The 15,251-nt window shown below is 39.9% G+C and overlaps 1 long non-coding RNA gene across 5 annotated transcripts in view; it reads left to right on the top strand.

The window, feature by feature from the left end:
* The window catches only part of LOC121479688, a 59,519-nt gene that overhangs the window by 20,482 nt on the left and 23,786 nt on the right, over positions 1 to 15,251 (top strand). For 4 of the 5 annotated variants that reach the window (XR_005984800.1, XR_005984797.1, XR_005984798.1 and 1 more), the window contains one exon: positions 14,137 to 14,251. This is a non-coding gene — a long non-coding RNA (uncharacterized LOC121479688). Of the gene's footprint in view, positions 1 to 3,077; positions 3,217 to 14,136; positions 14,252 to 15,251 lie in introns of those variants that run through there. The other variant, XR_005984796.1, reaches the window with a different exon arrangement.

Here is a 15,251-nt window from a genome sequence, read left to right as displayed (position 1 = left end):
GCAATGGAATGGCATTGGAATTGGCAGCTCTGGGGCCTACTCAAGTCTCCCATGGGTGGCTCAGAGCTCCTGGAAGCATCAGGGGAGGGTATGTAGCTCAATGAAAAGAATAGGGTATTTACTGAATTCTTCATAGCTTGCCAGCCTATTCAGATTCTGGTGTAACATGTCTCCCTCACCCCTTGCCACCCAACACACATTCGAGATGCTCAATGTCGCAGCTAGACCAACTCCAGATACTGACAAATGATAATAACCAATTTCCATTTTCTGTGACTTACGACCTCATTTCCATTTTCTCCTTTAAGTGAAATCTTCTGACTCCCATTGACCCATATAAGAGAACTTTTAATGACAGAAATACCTAAAAACATCCTTTGTGATCCAGGCTCCCTCTAGACTCTTTGTCTTCTCTCTCCCAGAAACTCTTCACCTTTAAAGACTGCCATTCATTTTTTAATGCACATGATTATGTGTCTCCACTTCCCTACAGCCCCTTGATGTCACCCTCTCTTCCCTGCTTTTAGTCAGTTTGGGCTGCTGTAACAAATGACTGTAGACTGGGTGGCTTAATGACTATTTATTTATTTCTCACAGCTCTGGAGGCTGGAAGCCCAGGACTGGGGTGCCAGGATGGTTGGACTCTGACAAGGACTGTCTTCTAGGTTACAAACTGCCGAGGACTTCTTTCTGTGTCCTCACAGAGGGAAAAACAGAGCTCTGTGGGATCCCTTTTACGAAATGCTAATCCCATTCATGATGGTTCCACCCTCAGGACCTAATTACCTTTCAAAGGCCCCACCTCTCAATACCATCACCTTGGGGGGGAGGATTTCAATATAAGAATTTTGCAGGGACACACATACTCAGTATAGACTAAACCCTTCCTCCTGTGACCACTTCCTTTGATTCTCTATCTTCTGATCTCCCTCTCTGTGCCTCTGCCCTCCACTTTTCTTGCTTTTCTTGGACTTCTTTCCTGCCCTACCTGCCATCCTGTTATTCCACAGATATATTGGAAAGTTTGGCAAAGATGTCAAAGTCAGCTCCTATGACTTTAATCTTGGTTATTAGGGTCACTTAATGTTAAATATGACAGCATAAGGGAAGATGCTTTGTAAATGGTAAATCACCAAATATATGTGAAATGATGATAATAACAGGCTTGGGAGGTTTCTGCTTGTTTAAAGCATCAGAGACAATAGTTGAAGAATAATGAGATTTTATCCTTAAGTTCCCCTGAAAATTGAGGATCTACTGAGTTGATCTTTCACAATTCAGATTCTCAATTGAGATGAAATGTTTGTTGGAAGATTCATGTGAAGTTTAGTTTGCCACTCCTGCTGTTCTTGTCATTTGTAAGAAAACTTGTTCTGCAGACCATATATGTTTTTGTTTGTTTTTTATTGTTGTCCCCTCTACTTGGAGTTTTTCAATCCATCACACATACATTGAGTATCTTATATTCATTCATTCATTGATTCACTCACTCTGTAATTTATTGAGTCTTACTATGTGGTAGACAATATACCAAATACCAGAGATCTGATGATGGGCAAAGCTGAATAGGATTCATGCCCTCATGAATTTACATCTTAAGTTTGAATGTGGAGAGAAACACAGTAAGATAGTGATACAAATAACTGTTAGTTGCCAGTTTATGCTGAGTGCTATGAAGAAGCCCATAGTGCTATGAGAACAGATAATGGGTAGAGTTGACCTACATTGGGGGAAGACTTCCTCAAGGAAGCCGTACTTCTGCTCCGATCTGGGGGGATGAAGGATTGATTAAATGAGGCAAGGGGTTTCAGGCAGAGGCAAAGATGTGGGACTGAAAGTGGAGAGTAATAGAGAGTACGGTATAAGCAGCTGGGGATGGGCAGACTGTGTGGGCTCTGTGGGGGTGTTAAGGATTTTGGTTTTGTTTTTAATCTCAAGGAGTGGAAATCCTCAGAAAAATTTTAATTGAAATTATGTTAGGTTTGCACAAAGGTAAATAAAAATCTCAGACCTATCCACTATCCTCAAGAAATCTTGGTTTATGGAAGGAACCCAAGGAAGCAAGATATTTTTCTGGGTGAGGAGTGGTCAGAGAAAGCTTCAGAAATGAGGTACTATTTGAGCTAGGTGTTGAAAATAGTAGTTTTCCAGATAATATGAGGTGTGGGAAGGGGTGAAGAAGCAGGGAGAATCAGCACATTTTGGGAAGAAGACATTGCATATGCAAATACCCAGGAGCAGAAGAGTGATACAGATTTGTATAAAGACCAGTCATCTGTTGTGGATGGAACCAGGATGCTTTAGGAATCGTTAGGTGTATTTTGCAATATCCCACCTTTCTTTCCTTTTCCGTGTGGTAGCTTTGCACTTTCCACCAGGCTTAGGTTTAGATGTGGCCAATGGAAGTAAGCAGAGGGATGTCTGTTACTTCTGTGTGGAAGATTTAAAAGTTAATTGCCTTCTTTGCCACATTCACTTTTTCTTTGACCATTTACAACGTTCCAGAGAGTAGATGCTTTGTCAGACTGTGTCCTAATATGAGGCTTACTGTTGACAATGGAGGCCGAGCTACCAGTGATCTGCTAAGGACATAAGGATGAACAAGAGACAAACCTCTGTTGTAAGCCACTGGGATTTGTGGGACACTTGCTACTGTACGATAACTTAGTTTATTCTGATATGGGGGCCTTTCAAGAACTGTGAAGGGTCTGAGGTTTTATATTGCCTGTAAGCTACCAGCTACCAGCCAGAGTTACATGGATGCTGGCAAAAGACATGAGATTCCTGAGTCAGAGATCAAGGATTTTATTCCTCCCAGAATAACAAGAATCATGAGCTTCATTGTTGCACTGGCTTTCCTTTTTTTTTTTTTCCCCAAGTCCCACTTGGCAATGTAGAGTGCCCCAGATGGAAGTTACACTTGGTGGGTTTGTGTCACAGATGAGGAAATCCAAGCTTAGGAAACTCCAGTCTTTTATAATGGACTGCAAGCCAATTGCCCAACCTTTGTCCTGGAGGGAGATAATTGTCTTTATTGTACTGAAAAGCAAACAAACTTTCTCTCCATTCAGAGGCAATCTGTACCTCTGTTTTCCAAAGCTGCTCACTACACATTCTTGAAAAGATACCTGAAACAAAATTTGCTAGTCCTTCTGTTTGTAAGAAGTGCAGAAATGTGAGAGACCTATGGAGATTGCCTCTCGACAGTATCTTTGGGTAAGTGGAGGAAAATTGATTTTGGAAGACATTTGGGACCTGATTAGGAAGGATTTCATACTTTGAACTTTGTCTAGTAGGCAATGCGGAGCCATCAAAAGTTCTCAAATGTGATATTGAGAAGAGAGGATGAATCAAAAAAGGAGAATACTAGAATTAGGAGAAAGTTTAGGATTAACTATGTAGGTTTAGAAATTTTAACATCTGAAGGGAGCTAAAGCCACAGGATTGACCTCTAGTTGGATAAATTCTATAACCTTCAAATCTCAGATCAAATAACATCTTATTTAGTAGTTTAAAAGAATTATTTTTTCATTGTATTTTAAATTTAAATTTTATTTTTACTATTATTATTTTTTAAATATTTACTTATTTATTTGAGAGAGAGAGAGAGAGAGCGAGAGAACGCAAGTTGGGTAAGGGGCAGAGGGAGAGAGAAAATCTTCAGGTAGACTCCTTGCTGAGCACAGAGCCTGTTGTGGGCTATGATCCCAGGACCCTGAGCCAAAACCAAGAATGGACGCTCAACTGACTGAGCCACCCAGGTGCCCCTAAAAGAATTATTTTTATTTATTTATTTTTATTTTTATTTTTAAAAAAGATTTATTTATTTATTTATGACAGACATAGAAAGAGAGAGGTAGAGACATAGGAGGAGGGAGAAGCAGGCTCCACGCCGGGAGCTTGACGTGGGACTCGATCCCAGGACTCCAGGATCGCGCCCTGGGCCAAAGGCAGGTGTCAAACTGCTGAGCCACCCAGGGATCCCTATTTATTTATTTTTAAAATGTTATTTAAATTCAATTTGCCAACATATAGTATAACACCCAGTGTTCATCTCATCACCTTCTCTCCTTAATCCCTGTCACCCAGTTACCCTATCCCCCGACCCACCTCCCAAAGAATTATTTTTTAAAAGCAGAAGATTTTTGCCAAAGAAGTTGAGTGCAGACTTCCAACCATTAAGACAGATGCAAGGAGATGTACTTTGGTTAAAGCAATAATGGGAGTTCTAGAGCCCGGTTCCTTGACTCTCTGCTGTCCCAGCAAACACCCAGTGACTTCTCTGGAGCCCATGGGAGCCACAAACCACACTTTTAAACCACTTTTCTTTTCCCAGTTGGTGCAGGCAGGATTAATTGCTCCTTCCTCTCTTTTTTCTCAACAGTTTGATCTTATCACGAGAGCAGCATTTCTCACCTTGACACATGTTTGTGGAGAGCATCTGTAGTCCTCATCTCTATATCTCCCAGTGCCCAGCACAGTGTCCTACAGAGCATCCCACTGGCAGGCTCTCAACCAGGGTTTGCTGAATATACTTGGATTGATGTTAAAAACACATTGATGGAACAGAGAAATTAGAACTAAAGTTTTGGGTTAAAGCTTTGCATTTTAAATTTGATTAAATATTATAGACAACTCCTTGAGCTCTAACCCCAGGCAAATAAGAACCAAGGAAATAATGAAATAAAAGGATAACAATTTCTGTAGTGAAACAATTTTAGTTTTGGTTGGTTTTATTTTGTCTAATGTACCAACAAATGCTTATTCAAGGCACGAAGAGCTTTTTCTTACAAAGGAGACCATAGTCCAAATAAATAACATCCTCCACATTAGACTGAGAAGATTGCCAGACCTGCCCCAAGTATGTGAGTTCACCTGTGTTTTCAATAGGCAGGAAGGGAAGCCCTGTGTTTACTCTGCTAACATGTGCCAGCAGAATATTTACATCTGAAAAAACTGAATAATTAAAAAAAAGTTGAATAAGTTCTCTCTAGCTTTTATACCTGTGGAGTTCACAGGTGATGTGAGCACAGCAGTCCCTGGAATCTGAGTACTCTATTTCACGGGCTCTATAGCTGTTAGTGAACAAATCTGTATGACTTTCGGGTAGAATTTCCATTCTACCATGCTCTGGTTCTGTCCTGGACACGCTCTGTCTGTCAGAAAGAAGGTTGGCCCTGAGTTCGAGTAAGAGGGAGGGAGGGACAAACCCAAGATCCCATTGTGAGGATGGATCCAGGGTTTGCAGGGCTGAAACTTTGACAATTTTTGGAGTAAATTTTGAGTAAAAGAATGCAAAATTAAGAATGAAAAGTGAATATTTGTTTAGAATGAGAATAGAAATCATCAAAATATTTTTAGTAACTACTTGCCTTTATAATACTATTTAAACATTTATTTTTGCTATATATCCTGTGTTTTCACCTAACAACAGTTTTGTGATATTTTCTACAGAGTAAACAGGAAGATTATTCGGTCTTTTATCTAGCACAGTTAATGAAAGAATTTATTTTTATTACTGATCACTTAGAAAAATTTCTTCCAGCTTCACAACTTGTGATTAGTAAAGCCAAGAAAATGTTTAGCATTGCTGAAATTGGCAAATCACTATCATGTTTCTTTCATATAGGAGCTGGAAGATTTCAGGGCATTTGCGGTTTTCTTGTAAGTTTCCATCTTAGATACTCTTTGAATTGATCACATCCATCCTCATTTTTCTGGTACATTATTAATTTTATGTCATCATCATCCATGCCAGTATCCTGTGTCAAATCAGCAAGAAATTTAAATGTATTCTCAGTATATTCCTATGATTCACTTTTCCTCATTAATTGGATTATTAAATGATCCAAGAGCTTATTACTTATCATTACTTCTACTTAAATGTACCCCTTCTCTTCCTCTTAGTGAATTATTGCCTTTGATATGATCTCATTTTATTTATTTTTTTGTTACAATTGCTTGCTTATTGATGTTAGGGTAATATCTGTTGATTTTATTATTCATCTTTATTGTTTTTATTTTACATTTCATTATTGTTTTAATCTGAATACTCTCATAGCTCTTTAATAAATAGACATTAAACTTTAATCATAAGGCTATAATTTCTCATTTGTTTTATTACATCATTACAAAACTTCTTGGATGTTGGAGACAAAGAGGAAACAAGTTGGATTATGATCTTAACCCAGCACCCAGAATGAGCCAGCATGGACCTTGGGAGGGTGAGGTGGGAGTTTGGTGGATGTTACTTGTGAACATAAAGACTTAATGCAGGTGGGGGCAGTTAATTTGGGTTGGAATTGCTGCTAACTTGTCAAAGCAACCCAGGGAAAGGGAACATTAGGAAGGGGAAACCAAGATGAGGATGTCAGAACAGAAGCAAGGTAGATTCGCCTTAAAGAGTAACAAGGATGCTTTGAACAAGAGGCAAATACTATGGAAAAGTCTGGCCATTCAGGAAGCCATGAGGGAATACTAGAGGCTGAAGGTAGATGGTTAGGCTGGAGTATATTCAGAATGGGAGCAGGACCAGGATTCCTCCAGCAGTTGCAAGTGGGCCTGACAGCATTGCAGTCAGTGTAGTCTTGTAGTCACCATCAGGCTGGTGAGGTTCTTCTTTGGGAGCCCCAGGTAAGAGAAAAGTCCTTCCTTCTTCATGAGGCCATGAGTCATGTGGAATCCTAGATTCTTCCCTGAGCCCTAATGGGCTGGATTTTTCTTTCTTTTCTTCTTTTTTTTCTTTTCTTTTCTTTTCTTTTCTTTTCTTTTCTTTTCTTTTCTTTTCTTTTCTTTTCTCTTTCTTTCTTGCTTTTTAAGATATTATTTATTTATTCATGGGAGATACAGAGAGATAGGGACATTGACAGAGGGAGAAGCAGCTTCCTGTACAGAGTCCAATGTGAGACTTGATCCCAGGACCCTGGGACCATGACCTGGGCCAAAGGCAGAGGCTCAACCACTGAGTCACCCAGGTGCCTCTCTTTTTCTTTGTTTTTAAAATATTTTTTAAATTTATTTATTTGAGCAGGGAGGTGGGCAGTGGGGGGTGAGAGGAGCAGAAGGGGAGGGAGAGGATACCTAGGAGACTCCATGCTAAGGGCAGAGCCTGACATGGAGCTCTATCTCATCACCCTGAAACCCTGCCTGACCTGAGTAGAAACCAAGAGTTTGCCACTTAACCATCTGAGCCATCCAGGTACCCCTGGGCTGGGGTTTTCTAAACCAGATTGAAATACTTTGGAAAGAAGCAACAGTGTATAATTGACCAAGACTATTGGAGTCAGAAAGATGTGGGTTTGAATCCTGGCCATGTAACCTCTTAACTCCCCCTCTGCAAAAATGGGAGTAATAGTACACATTTTGGGGGTAGATATTAGATAAACCTTATAAAATAATATCATGGTAAGCATAATAAATTCCATAGTTGAATAATCTAGAATATATGTGATTGTTAAAAATGTTATAGTTTTTTTTTAAAAAGAATTTATTTATTTATTTATTTATTTATTTATTTATTTGTGAGAAAGAGTACAAGCAAGGTGGGGAGGGGAGGGCCTGAGTAGGGAGCCCAAATTGGGGCTCGATCCCAGGATGCCAGGACCACAACCTGAGCTGAAGGCAGGTATTTAACCAATTGAGCCACCCAGGTGCCCCTAAAAATGTTACAATTTTTAAAAATAGGATATATCTTAATACTTTTGCTGTATTTTCATTAACTTAATTATTATTTCCTAAATGAAAAGAATGACACAAGATTGACTTATCTCAGATAGGTCTTAGAATTCTGAATTTCTGCCTTGGCTTATTTGCTTGTACTGTCAATGCTGTTACACACACAGACACGCACGCACACACACACACACACACACACACTTTAGTGGACATCGTTAAAAAGTAGAGCCAGAGTCCTTGACCTAATTCTAGAGTTTAAGAAAATAACTAACTTCTGATTCCCTCAACTTTTAAAATTTTTTTTAAACAAGTTATCCTATGTAACTGATGCAATGATTCCTGATTTTGGAAAGGAGTCTGTTTTAGTTATTGGTGTGTTGCTGCTCATCAGCTCTAATTTCTCAGATTTTTTTGTTAATAGTGCTTTATTTTCTTTTATGTCATTATTTGGATTTATTCTTTCCATGTGCTCTCATGTAATGTAATCACATATTCAGCTGCAAGACATCAAGTGCTCCATCCTCTCATGAGGGAGATGTGAGTTTACTCCTCCAGAGCATGTTCTCCTATAATTAAAGCCAGTAAGTTGCATTGGGACCCTTTTGTCCTCTTATGCATCCTCACCTGCCACCTTTCCAGTGTGTGTGAGATTTAAGTTCTGTTTGTGATAGTCTTATCTTGAGAAAGTATGGAAAAAGGAGCATAAGTATCTGTTTGGGAGATTAGACCAAGTTACACAGACCAGGAATTTTTCCACAGAATATTATTAGACTTTAGCCCTTGGAGAAAGGTGAAGGAAAAGCCATCCTGATCATGTCTCTCATAGATAAGAAGTCCAGTTTGGTTTTGAAATCAGTGGTGACTCATTTAGCAGTTATTTTGTCCTACTTATAGAGACCTGGCTCCACCAAAAATTCTCTTCCTGGAGGCACAGGAACTTCAGTATTAGAAATGAGTGTATCCAATAACAATTAGTTCTCAATGCCTGTGTTTGGATCCTATGAAGGAGCCATCCGATGAAAGGTCAGTCCCTTTTCTGATATCATGATCATGGAGAGCGGGACCCTCCAGATGTTGGCCATCTCCTAGCCAACATGATGGTGTGAAACTGTCCTGAAAATTGTGAGCCCTGGCTAGAGTGAATGCTTTGGTGCCTGTCTTATTTGGTTGGATGATACTTTAAGACCCAACCTGATATTTATAAACTCTTCCATAAAAAAGAAGACAAGCAAAAGAAAGAAAGAGAGAGAAAGAAAGGAAGAAGAAAGAAAGGAAACAGTGGCCTGTCAATGGCCAAGTCATAACTTCAGATGGGTCATTAGCATCTTTCATGCTTCATGTATCCTGATCAAGGAATACTAGATTAGAAGAACATTTTGCATTGTGTCCTGAGTGGAAGAGTATGACAATACCTTTTCTATATTTTCTCTTTTTTATTTGCAACCCTGAATATACTGTCTTTTTTAAGTGGCTGGTGCAGACTGGCCAATTTAATTAAACCACACAGGAGGACTAGGGAGGATTTGGATAAGCCATTGTACAATGGTGTGTCATTGTCACCATGGGGGCCATATGAGAATGTGGATGACTCATAGCAAAACTCTGTGTATGACTGGGAAGAACAAACTTCCTGCCAATGATGGATTGACTGAATACTCTCTGAATATTGAGAGATGCATTATAATTAATAAGGACAAAATTAAAATGACAGTAAACAACACATTTGACTTCCCACCAAGATTTCTTGTCCAGGAAAATAATATCTCTTACAGAAGGCAAACCAGACTGGAAGGAGTCCCTTCCCCAAGTGAGAATGTAACACCTTCCTCAGGGATGTGAATAGTAAGCAGTTTATGGAAATTTTAAATGGAAAAAAGAAACACGTGGCTGTCCTCATATGGACCCATGGCTTTTTGCCATCTCATGTCTTATCAGCGATGCTTCTATTGCAAGTGATAAAAACAATCCGACCCTAAAGGGTGTAAGCAAAAAGAATTACTGATACAACAGTCCCAGTCTTCAGGGACTACTTGTTACCACATTGCTGTCATCACACTCCCATTCTCTCTGTGCACACCCTGGCTCTGCTTGCCTTCATCAGGCTCCATTCTCAGAGGCTTTCCCTTTGGGGTTGTCATGACTACAAAGCTCCAGGCCTCACTTCTTCCCACCTTCAACCTTGGGGAGAAAAGACATCAGGTCACTTTCCCAGAAGTCTCAGCAAAAGTCCCATTTCATTTCATTGCCATTGTATCATATGCTCATTGTGGCCAAAGAATAGAATGCTTTGATTGAAGGAGAAGTGGGTCCTCTGACAAAAAGTTGGGACTTTTGGCAGAAGAAGGGAGAATGAATGTTAAGGATGCAAATCACAGTTGTCTATTTGTGAACCCAGAGCCACCAGTTCTAGGCCTTTGTTGTTCTTGGAGATCCTCTGACTTTCTTATCTGGGATAAGTTCAGAACACGTAGGGTAGAAGAGGATGCATGGGCTCTTTCCTGAAGGCTGGTTGGCAGCTGGGCTAATCCAAACTCCTGCTCTTCCCTTCACCTGACACTACCTAGAAAAGAAGTTTAGTATGAGCAGCAATTTTATAATGTGATACATTAAAAAAAGAGATTTTATTTATTTATTTGGGAGAGAAAGAGAGAAATTATCGGGGGGGGGGTGAAGGAGAAGTAGACTCCCCACTGAGTGGGATCCCAGGACTCTGGGATCATGACCTGAGCTGAAGGCCAATGCTTAACTGACTGAGCCACCTAGGTGCTCCTGTAATGTGCTTCTGAAACATGGGGAGAAGTATGGGTGCAAGGGTTTTCCGGAACTAACAAGCATATAAGAAAAATTGGTTTTAAATGATCTTTCTCTCCCAGCGGGTGCTTAGTGACTCATCAGAGGCTCCCATTTTAGCATCTAACCATTCCTAGACCAGTAAAGTTCTATGCTTTTTCTTTCCTTCAAATCTCTATCCCCAGATGAAAGGCATAGGAGCCACAATATAGAGAATGATTTTATCAAGCAGGAATCTGGCAGTGGTTCTGCTTCCTGGTTGGCTAATAAAAAAGTCTTGGGCCATTTAATTTGGTGATTACTACAAAGCAGAGGAAAGTGATTTTTGCTCCCTATTCCTGGGAAAGAAACAGAACAATATCGCTGTTTTCCCTGAGTATTCTGTAGTTTTGAGAGAGGCTTGACCACTTTTAGGCCCACATATATATATATATATATTTCCCACACAGACACTGAGCAGACTTTAACTAGAATTTCTTTTGATTTCTTATCTCTTCGTTAGATTCTTGATGCCAAGTTCCACTTTATGGCAGCTATAAAGACCTTTCTAACTAATGGCCATATGGCAGTTGTTGGCATCTTTAGAAGAGCTACAGGGAAGCACAATAGGCAAACTCAGGACACTTTAAATCCTTATCAATTGTACAGCTGTTTGATCCAATGAACGATGGTGGTGCAACCAAGGGGACTGGTGCTAGAAAGGGAGGAGCTAAGATCTTATCTGAATGGTTCTCAAATCTCCATCCCATGTTCACTTTTGGGAACATCCCTTCTTTCTTGCCAAGTATTGACAACTCCTTCTCAGAAAACCATAACACAGCCTTCCTGGAATTATCAGGCTGTGTGTGATCACATGACTTAGACAGAGATGCTATGTCCAGTGAGCCTCAAGATGGAATGACTAGACCATCACTTTTTTTCAAGAAATAAAAGCATTAAAATATCATCTATCAAAAGATCAGCCTGACAATCAGGCTACCTGAAGAAACTTATTAGCCATAAATCATCCCAGAAAAAGATCATTTCATTCTATCACTAATCTTGAGTTTCCATTGCTCCAGAGAGGTAAGAATGCATGGTGCATATTCTTCAGTTTTTAAAATCGTCTATTAAATTCCATTTCCAAAATGAGAAAATTCACACATGTTCTCTGTAACTAGTAAAATAATATAAAGAAGGAAAAAAAATAAGCATCTCTTTCAGTGTCTTTGCATTTATACCTCTGCTCCTCTCAGTAACCGATGATGACCTGCTGTGTAGCTTTTTACAACTTCCCCAAGTTAACACAGGAATATGTTATTCTGACTTTTAAAAATTAAGGATCACACTGTATACCATTCTAGGCAACTTGTTTTTCTCACATAATAATTTGCTATGGATATCCCTCCAGATCTAAATAGCCAAGCCACACTTTTTAACAGCTTCATAGTAGTCCACAGTATAAATCTACCAACACTTACTCAATCTCTATTTGATGGATATTCAGGAAGTTTCAAGATTTTCACCTGTAGAAATAATGCTGAAATAAGTATTCTTTTAAGTAGACCATTATAAACTAGTATTCATCTTCCCCACCTTCACAGGCTCTATTCCTAGAGTGGGGGTTGCTGGGTCAAAGGTTACAAGTATGCAAATTTTTAAAAGCTATGGCTAAGGGCTCCTGGGTGGTTCAGTTGGTTGAGCATATGATTTTGGCTCAGATCATAATCTCGGAGGCCTGGGATCCAATCCCGAGTCTGCCTCCACAGTGGGGAGTCTGCTTTTTCCTCTGCTCATGCTCTCTCTCTCTCAAATAAATGAACAAAATCTTTATTTTTTAATTTTTTCCCTAAGATTTTATTTATTTATTCATGAGAGACACAGAGAGAGAGGCAGAGACATAGGCAGAGAGAGAATCAGGCTCCCCAATGGGGAGCCTGATTTGGGGCTCGATCCCAGGACCCAGGAACATAACCTGAGCCAAAGGCAGATACTCAACCACTGTGCCACCCAGTCATCCCTAAATAAAAGCTTTAAAAATAAATAAATAAAAGCTATGGCCAGCTTGCTTTCTAAAAAATGTAGCAATTCCCATTCCAATGGCAATGTGTGAGTGCTTGCTAGCACAGAATATTATAGGTTTTTAATTAAGAAATTAAAAAAATTATCAATCTGAAGGGTGGGAAAAATGGCATCTCCTTATTACTTGATTTTGCGTTTCCCTTCCTACCAGTGAGGATAAGCATCTTTTCATGTTTATTGGCCATTTGGACTTCATGTGGGCATTGCCTGTTCTATTGTATTGAGTTGAATATGAATCATTATGGTGTTGCAGACATTTTTCCCAGCTGCCATTTTTCTTCTTCTTCACCTTTATTTTGTTTTTAATTTTGTTCCAATTTTATTGAGGAATGATTGACATACTTCACTGTATAAGTTTAAGACATACAAGATGATAGTTTGATTTACATATATTGTGAAATGTTTGCTCAATTGTTCAGCTAATATCCATCTTCTCATGTATATGCAATAAAAAGAAAATAGAAAAAAGGGAAAATGTGTTATCCTTGTGATTAGAACCTATAGGACCTGGCTATTATTTGATTTTGATTTTGTTTACCTTTGTCCTTTGTCAAAAGATATTTTTTATGTCCTAAGTTTATCTCTCTTACACATTTAAAAACTACCCATGCAATACTAGTTTTTGTAGGGGAAATCCTTAGACATACTAAACCAAAGAAGAAAATAAAAGTCACCCATTGACACACCATTCACAGATAACCACCCATGGATCACTATATTTTGAGGGATCTACCTCTTGACTGTCTTCTATGTCCAACTCACTCCTAGATTTAAAATATCACCATTGAGAGAGAGGACTCTGAATGGATATAGTGATCAGAAGAGAAAGGGAAATGCAAATATGGGATTCGTTTCATAGTTGTATAACACATTTAGGAAGACACATATAGGGGCACCTGAGTGGCTCAGTTGGTTAAGTGTCTAACTTTGGCTCGCGTCATGGTCCCAGGGTCCTGGGATCGAGCCCTACGTTAGGCTCCCTGCTCAGTAACTCTGCTTCTCCCTCTCCCTCTGCCCCCAGCTCGTGCTTGCTCTCTCTAGTGTGCTCTCTCTCTCTCTCTCAAACAAACAAAATCTTAAAAAAAAAAAGGAAGACATATATAACAGATGAGGGTGTGAGGGTTGGTACCAATCAGAGGGAACGTTAATTATTCATATTGTCACACCACTGGAGTGGGGGCAGGGTTGATCTAGTCTAGCTGAACTGGGTCTGGGCTGTGCTGTGGTTTTACTTAGATTCAAGTCACCTTTTCCTCCAGGATTAGAGCAAAAGCAGGACTTTCCTTTCAGAAGTGCTCAGTTTTGGAACACTGGTAGACTCCCATTTCCTTATAGTCTATAATATATAAAATATATATAAAAGCTACCAGATTTGTGTATGTCTGGGAATCTTCCTTGCTGTCTATTGCTTTGGCTTTCAGTTCCTCAGGAGATCTCTCTTCACCTGGCTTCACTGCCCTGGACAGTGCCCTTGGTGAAGACTCAGTATTTCTCAGGGATTCCTTGGGTCTCCTGTACTTCCCTCAGTCTTCAGAAAGGCCAGTGAAGTCCAGTTGGTAAAGGCTCCCGTGACTCAGAGGTATTGCTTTCTTTTTCTCCTGTTGTCTCCAGCCTTGAGAAAAAGTCTGCCTTGCAGTCAGTGAAGGCCTGTGGAACTTGAGAGGAATTCCTTCCAGCTCTCCAACTGACCTCCAACTTTAGGAGCACATGGCCTTCAGAGCACTTGGTGAGTCTGAGTGTTCCTTGGATGCATTCCCTCAGCTCTCTAGCCCTGCTCTCAGCCTTTAGCAGGCTGCTGCTTTGCCCTTGAAAAGGCTCAGTGCCTTTTTCTGGGGTAGGAAGTGGGACTGATGCGTGGATCTCTCTCAGGTCTCTTGCCTTGCCCCTAGCTTTTTTGCTGACTATCCCCCTCCACTCAGTGAAGGCCTGTGGAGAAGGTAAGTAGGTGCCACCTTGCTCTGTGACTGGAACTTGGTATTCTCATCGGTCAAGTTAGCTCACAAATAGCTAAAAGTTTATAAAAAGTTTGAGAGAGAGTGATGGCAGAGTCCTCCTCTTTACTGTGCCAGCAATGAAAGAAGCCATAGTCTCTTGTTTCCTGGGAAGTGTTTATCACTTTCTGGAATTTACTTTGTTTAGATTTGTGTCCTCAGCTCTCTGATGAGTTTGAAAGCTATCATTAGTGGTTTCTCTAGCTTGTTCTCAGTATTAGTGGAGAATGATGATCTCTTGTGACTTTTTTGCATTTTAAATGGGGGCATAATACTTGGGAATATTTTCAAATATGGAGCTACTGTAACCTGCTAATTAGCCTCTTCCAAATACGTTTGCCATTTTTGTGGTTTTGCAATAGAGGTTTAATCTTAACCCGAAATACCAAATGACTGACATTAAATCAGGAAATGGCACAGGGAAGCTGAAATTCCAGTCTTTGGAGGGCCCATCACCTCTACCATGAAGATGAGGAGTCTTCTAAGCTGGTATTTGTCTTGGCCTTATTGGCATACTCAGCAATGTGGTGTTCCTGCTGCTCACCTTCTCAGTGACCTCTGTATGAACACCTCTACAGGTCTTCCAAGTTCTGTTGAGTGGCTTACTCTAGCTGAAGGCTATGTTATTGACTCATTAAGTAATTTTGAAATCAGCCATTAGATCACAAAACTTAGATGGGAGGAGAAGAGGAAAAATACCATATCCTCTTTTGCAACATATCTATGCTTTCCTCA

Source organism: Vulpes lagopus, chromosome 21, assembly GCF_018345385.1.
Source record: "Vulpes lagopus strain Blue_001 chromosome 21, ASM1834538v1, whole genome shotgun sequence".
Classification (NCBI taxonomy): domain Eukaryota; kingdom Metazoa; phylum Chordata; class Mammalia; order Carnivora; family Canidae; genus Vulpes; species Vulpes lagopus.
The sequence above is the reverse complement of the archived record's forward strand: the minus strand, read 5'-3'. Positions and strand labels throughout refer to the sequence as shown.